We start from the raw sequence: 7871 nt of genomic DNA on the forward strand, positions 1-7871 counted from the left end.
TAACATGAACCATTAACATTTCCACTTGAATGACAAAAGACAATGAACAGATGCCAGCACGGAGACTATGCAGATATTAGAATGATCTGACAAGAATTTTAAAGAATCTCTTATAAAAATGCTTAATAAGCAATTAGGAATATGATTAAAACAAGTGAAAAAAAAGAAGATGTGGAAATCAAAATGAAATATAAAATATAATAACTCAATAAAAATGAAATACTTAGCTGAAAATCTATCAAAACATGTAAAGGACTTGTGTGCTAAATTGTAAACTATAAAAGAAATAAAAAGACCTAAATAAATGAAGAGACATAACATGCCCATGAATTGGAAAATTCAAATATTAAATATAATTCTCCCCAGATTTATAATTAATATGTAAATTATAATACATAAATTCATATATGTGAATATATGTATATACATGCCATTCTTATGAAAATTCTGGGAAAATTTTTGTAGATATAGACAAGATTATTCTAAAATTTATATGGAAAAATAAAAGTACTAGGACAGCTAAAACAGCTTTGAAAAAGAACAAAAAAAGTGGAAGGGATATCTCTAAGAAACTTTAAGATATTATATAACCATAGTGATCAAGTATGTGAAGTATTGGCAGAGGGATAGACACATACATAGACCAATGGAATAAACGAGTGAACCCAGAAATAGTCCTCAAAAAAGTACAACCAACTGATTTTTTCTTCACAAATAATTCAATGGAGAGAGGATAACCTTTGAACAAATTGGTGCTGGAATATTGGATATCCATAAGCAAAGGCAAAATTTTTTTATAAACAAACTAACTAACAAACCTTTACCAAATCTCACTACTTATACAAAACTTCACTCAAAATGAATAACAGTCTTTGTAGAATAGAAAACAATAAAACATCTAGACAACTTAGGAGAAAATCTTTGGAATGTAGATCTTGGTGAAGATTTCTTAGACATAAACCCCAAACCATTATCCACAAGAGAAAAAAATGATTAATTGCACTTAATCAAAATTAAAACAAAATTTTACTCTACAAAAGAAATTTCAAGAGGAAAGAAAAAGAGAGGTTACAGGCTTGCAAACCATGTATCTGTCAAAGGACCTGTATCAAAAATAAACAAAGAACTCTAAAAATTCTATAGTAAAAAAGTCAAAAAATCCAAGTAGAAAGTGGACAAAATTAATAAAGAGATGTTTCTACAAAGAGCATATTCAGATGGAAAATAAACTCAAAAATATATTCAACATCACTGACCGTTAGGAAAATGCAAGTTAAAGATCACTAGGAGATATTATTATACACCAAACAGAATGGCTAAAAGAAAAAAAATGGACAACATAAATACTGCCAAGAATGTGGAGAAACTGAATCTGTCATATGTAGCTGGTGGGAATATAAAAATGGAACAGCAAGCCTGGAAAATATTTGGCAGTTTTCTTAAGCATGCACTTACTATAGAACCCAGTAGTTGCAACCTTGGACATTAATTCCAGAAAAATGAAGACTTATGTATACACAAAAATATGTACATGAATGTTCACAGCAGCTTTACTTGTAAGAGCCAAAACCTGAAAACAACTAAAATATTCCTCAAAAGGTAAATTGTTAAACACAATTTAACAATTTGTATATTGTTATACAATATATATCCATATATTGTATATCCATACATTGGATATACATATCATTGAATAATACGCAGCAATAAAAATAAATAGATTATCAATACACACAACAACTTGGATGGATCTCAAAGGCATTATGCTGAGTGAAAAAAAAATCTCAGATGATCACATACTGTGTATTTTCATTTATGTAACAGTCTAGACAAAATTATAGACATGTTGAACAGGTTAGTGTTTGTCAGGGTTTAGGAAAAGTGAGGTGGGGTGGGGAAGATCGAAGTTCAGAGGGTTATCATTAGTGAGCTCTCTGTGGTGACAGACATTCTGTATCTTGATTGCTGTGACGGTTACAGGAATCTACACATGTGATTAGTTGACATAGATCTCTCTATCTATCTATCATCTATCTATACTATGCCAATGTCAACTTCCTGACTTTGATATATTGCACTATAATTATGTAAGATATAACTATTATGAGTAAGTAGGTAAAGATACAGGGAAACTTCCCATGCTATGTTTGCAACTTCCTGTAAATCTCTAATTGTTTCCAAAAAAAAAGTTTTTAGAAGTTTAAAACTTGTTCTAAAAATAGTGGTTAGGAGACACTGCACACTACCATTCAGCTTTAAGAATAACAAAATATATTAGCACATTAAAGTGCCCAATGTGTTTAGTGAAGAAAAATTTTATTTTTATTAACTTCACATTTCCCAAATTTTTTGATTGAAGAACACAAATTGGGCATTTCTTCTGTAACAAGAAAATGGTGACTAACATATAAAGCCCAAGTACAAAGGTAACAACATTTGGCTAGACAAAACTTTCTTTATTTGGTTCTGGAAGTATGTATGAGGAAATTGTACAGACATAAATGCCACTCTTTGTTCATTTAGTTATCAAAATTGAATGAAGGATGGTGAAAAAGAACATCTTAAACTACTTTTACTTAAATTTAGAATAGACACTGGGTAAAAAAGGCATTTAGAAGGATTTTCTAATCTAGAATTGAATAAGAAAATGACAGAAGCTTTGAAGATCATGAGAAGATAAATAAATGTGGAGTAGCTATACATAGAACATAGAATTATGTTATCCTGTTTTCAGGAAGTGAGGGTTAGCAGTATTTTTGATAATGCATGGTCCTTCCTGAACAAATTGGTTTTCCACCTTGCTACTTTTGTGATAAAATAAATTCACTTCTTATATCTTCATTTCTACTTCTTATATAAAAAGCATAGAAGTTTTTATTCCATGGTTTTCAAAGCCATTTTTTCTTGCAGTGACTTCCTTTCAGGCCAAAAGCCTATGTTTGAAATTTTACATTTTCTTACATGTAAAGGAGTGCTCCAGCTGCATAACTAGGTATAATTTTACAAAATTTATTTTAAAAATTTGGAGTCAAAATATTCCCCAAATCTGGGGACAATTAAATGTTTTAAGATAGAGGTTGTTCGAAATTAAAATATGATCATATCTTAACCAATAATTGGTGCAGAGTTTTAGACAAAATCAACTCATTACTTTTGAAGAAAACACAGAGCCATTAATATGAAAGCTTAGAAAATATGCATCATTGCGTTTTTAATCCTTTTTCTAAAAGAGATTTTATTTTTAGAACACTTAATGATTCACAGTATAATCAAGCATAGAACAGAATTCCACATACTCTTTGCACCCACACACACACAGCAGAGTTGTACATTTTTTTACAATCAATGAACCTGCATTGACACATCATCATCACCCAAAATCTATAGTTGATATTACAGTTCACTCCTGGTGTTGCAGATGCTATGGGTTTTGAGAAATTTGTGACTTGAATTTACCATTATTGTATCATACACAATAGTTTCAGTGTCCTAAAAATCCTCTGTGCTCTGTGTATGCACCTCTCTATACTCCATAACTCCTGGAAACCACAGATCTTTTTACTGTCTTTATAGATTTTACTTTTTACAGAACATGATAGTGTTGGAATTATACAGTATGTAGCCTTTTCATGTTGGCTTCTTTTACTGCTTATGGCTTGATGGCTCATTTCTTTTTAGCACTGAATAATTTACCATTGGTGGGATGTACTGCAGTTATTTAACCATTCATCTACCAAAGAACATCTCTTTTCTCAAAGTTCTGGCAAATATGAATAAAGCTGCTATAAATATCTGCATGCAGGGTTTTGTGTGGACATGTTTTCTTTGTTCCTTTTTAGCTTTATTTGTATAATGGACAAATAAAAACTGTACATATTTAAGATATAGACCTTGATATACTGATATATGTAAGCACTGTGAAGTGATCACCACAACAAGCTAATTAACATATCCATTACACACACTTGTGTGTGTGTGGGGAGGGACAGTAAGAACACTTAAGATCTACCCTCTCAACAAATATCAATACAGGAATCAGTGTTGCTAATTATAGTCACCATGTTTTACATTAGCTCTCTGGAACATATTCATCTTGCATAACTAAAACATGGTATTCTTTGACATGTTTTCAAGTTGTTTGGATAAATACCAAGAAGTAAGATTGTTGGATCTTATGGTAAGTATAGGATTAGATTTATAAGAAACTGGCAATCTGTCTTCCAAGTGGCTGCCTTGCATTCCCACTAGAAGTTAATGGGAGTTCCTTTTGCTATACATCTTTGTCAGCCTAAAGTGTAGTCAGTGTTTTGGATTTTCACAATTCTAATAGATGTGGAGATAGCTCATTGTTTTAAGCTGCAATTACCTAATGACATATGATGCTGAACATCTTTTCATATATATTCTATCTGTACATCTTTTTGGGTAAGTGTCTCAAATTCTTTTTGCCCCAAATTAGATTGTTCATTTTCTTATTATTGTGTTTTAAAAGTTTTTGTACATTTTGGGTAACAGTCCATTAGCAAATATACTTTTTGCAAATATTTTCTCCCAGTCTGTGGCTTGTCTTCTCTTTCTCTTGACTATTATCACATTTTTATAAATACTTTCTTCATTTTAAAAATAAATTTAGGGAGATTGGCTAAGATGGTGAGTAGAAAGACCCTGAGATCACCTTATGTCATGAGCACAACAAAATCACAACTATCTGCATAACAACTATTTATGAAAAAGACCAGAACCTACCAAAAAGGATCTACAACTGAGCACATAAAGAAGGAACCACAACAAGATGCATAGCAGGGGCAGATTCACAATATGCTCAAGTCCCATATACTTGGGTGAGTGACCCACAAAATGGAGAATAATTATATTGCAGAGGTTCTGCCAAAGGAGTGAGAACTTAGAACCCCACATTGGGCTCTGCAGCCCAGGGGTCTTGTGCCAGAAAGATAAGCCCCATTGCATTTGAAGGGCAGCAGCTTACTTTTGGGTGTTCCAGAGGGCTAAGGGAAATAGAGATTTCACTCTTAAAAGGCACAAGCAAAATCTCACATGTTCCAGGACTCAGGGCAGACACGGTAATTTGATAGGAGTCTGGGTCAGACCTTCCAGTTGATCTTGGAGAGTCTCCCTGAGAAGAAAGAGGCAACTGCAGCTCACTCAGGGAAGCTAGACACTGGCAACAGTCATTTTAGGGACTCCTACCATATAGACACTGGAACTGGTAAGGGACATTGTAGAATTCTCCCTCTAGCTCATTAGCACCAAGAACTGGCCCCATCAGATATCCTATATGTGCCAGGGCTGGGACACCTCAGGCCAAGCAACTAACTCTGCAGGGACACAGATCCACTCATCAGCAGGCAGCATACCTTAAGAACCCCAGAGCCCACAGCTGCCTCTGGATGTGACCCTGCCAACCAGAGGGCCCAAGACCGAGCTCCACTCATCATTGGGCAGGTACTAGTCTCAGAATTTCCTGGTCCCTAGCCTCACCATGAGGGAGCCTGCTATACCTTCTAGACCAACTTCACCCACTGGGGTGCAGACACCAAACTCAAGAAAACCACAATCCTGAACCTGCAAATTGATCCTGCACATCAGCAGAGCAGACTCTGCCCTGGCCCTGACAACATAAGCTTTGGGGCATAACCACTTGTGTCAAGAAACAGCCACCCCCCCCCCAGGAATCTGTCACCAGCTCTGTGTACTCTGGGTCCTGCAACCAGACTCCAAAACCCTGCTCTGCCAGCCAGGATACCAGCACTAAACCCAGGACTGGGCTACACATACCAGTGGGCATGCAACAACTATGGAGTCTTCTGACCCCTAACTCCACCCACCAATGAGTCAGCATAAGCTCTGGGAACCCATGGCTTCTGCAGTCAATCACCTCATGACAGGGTACAACCAACCAGTGGTCAGCAGCCTCCAGACAAGTTAGGGCCTGACAACCAACCAGACCAGGGGCCATCCAAGCCTACCAGACCACACGCATAGCCCACAACAAGAAAAGAACTTCTCTAAGAATAAAAGTAAAGGTCACAAATATAAATATGAAAATTATGAAAGGAAAAAGATCATCAGTAAAGGCAAGCATGCAGTAAATGGAGGAAATCATCAAGGCAAAAACTAGTAGGAATGTTAAAACACAAGTAGTAAAATCATCTATATCCACAATAAAAAGTTAAGGGATGCACAAAACAATTAGGTGGAAAACATGACCTCAAAAACAATAATCATAAGGGGAGGAGAGTACAAATGCATGGTTGTTAAATTACAATTCAAATTAAAACAATCGCACACACATACATACATATATAGATAAATATTTATCTATCTATCTCTTTCTTTCTCTCTCTCTCTATATATATTGCTATACAAAGTGCTCATGGTAAACACAAACCAAAAATTTGTAACAGATACACACACATAAAGAAAAAGGACTCCAAACATAGCAATAAATAAAGTCATAAAATCACAAGAGAGGAGAAAAATACTTACTAAAACAACACCAAAACAATTAAGAAAATGGCAGTAAGAACATACATATCAATAATTACCTTAAATGTAAATGGACTAAATGTTCCAATCAAAAGATATAGAGAGGCCGAATGTATACAAAAACAAGACTGGTACATATGTTGGCTACAAGAGACTAACTTCAGATCTAAAGACACATACAGAATGAGAGTAAGGAGATGGAGAAAGGTATTCCATGCAAACAAAACTCAAAAGAATGCTGGGGTAGCGATACTTATATTACACAAAATAGACTTTCAAGCTGTTAGATGGGGGGAGGACCTTCAACATGGTGGAGGAGTAAGAGGTGGAGATCACCTTCCTCCCCAGAAATATATCAAAAATACATATACATGTGGAACAACTACAGAGCACCTATTCAATGCTGACAGAAGACCTCAGACTTCCCAAAAGGCAAGAAACTCCCCACATAACTGGGTAGGGTAAAAGAAAAAAGAAAAAAACAGAGACAAAAGAATAGGGACAGTACCTGCACTTCTGGGAGGGAGCTGTGAAGGAGGAAAAGTTTCCACATACTAAAAAGCTCCTTCACTGGTGGAGATGGGGGTGGGGGTGGGCGGGGGAGACCTTTGGAGCCACAGAGGAGAGCCCAGCAACAGCGGTGCAGAGGGCAAAGTGGAGAGATTCCCACAAAAAGATCAGTGTGGACCAGCACTCACCAGCCTGAGAGGATTGTCTGCTCACCCGCCAGGGTGGGTGGAGGTTGGGAGCTGAGGCTCAGGCTTTGGAGGTCAGATCCCAGGGAGACGACTGAGGTTGGCTGCATGAACACAGCCTGATGGGGTCCAGTGTGCCACAGCTAGCTGGGAGGGAGTCCAGGAAAATGTCTGGAACTGCCTAAAGGCAAGAAACAATTGTTTGGGGTATGCGAGGAGAGGGGATTCAGAATACCACCTAAACAAGCTCCAGAGATGGGAGTGAGCTGCAGCTACCAGCAAAGACACCAGAGGTAGGCACGAATCACTAACGTTCCTGCTGCAGCCACCAAGAATCCTGTGTGCAAGCACAATTCTCTACCCACATCTCTCCTCCTGGGAGCCTGTGCAGCCCGTCACTGCCAGGGTCTCATGAACCAGGGACAACTTCCCTGAGAGAGCACAGGGCCCACCTCAGGCTGTTGCAATGTCAAGTCGGTCTCTGCAACTGCAGGTTCACACCGCATTCCGTACTCCTCCCTCTCCACAGCCTGAGGGAGCCAGGACCCCCTAATCAGCCACTCCTTTAACCTCCTCTTGTCTGGGTGAAGAACAGACACCAGACGGCGACCTACATGCAGAGGCAGGGACAAATCCAAAGCTGAACCTCAGGAGCTGTGTGGACAAAGG

The sequence above is a fragment of the Leucopleurus acutus genome (assembly GCF_964270905.1).
Source record: "Leucopleurus acutus genome assembly, chromosome: 8".
NCBI lineage: Eukaryota > Metazoa > Chordata > Mammalia > Artiodactyla > Delphinidae > Leucopleurus > Leucopleurus acutus.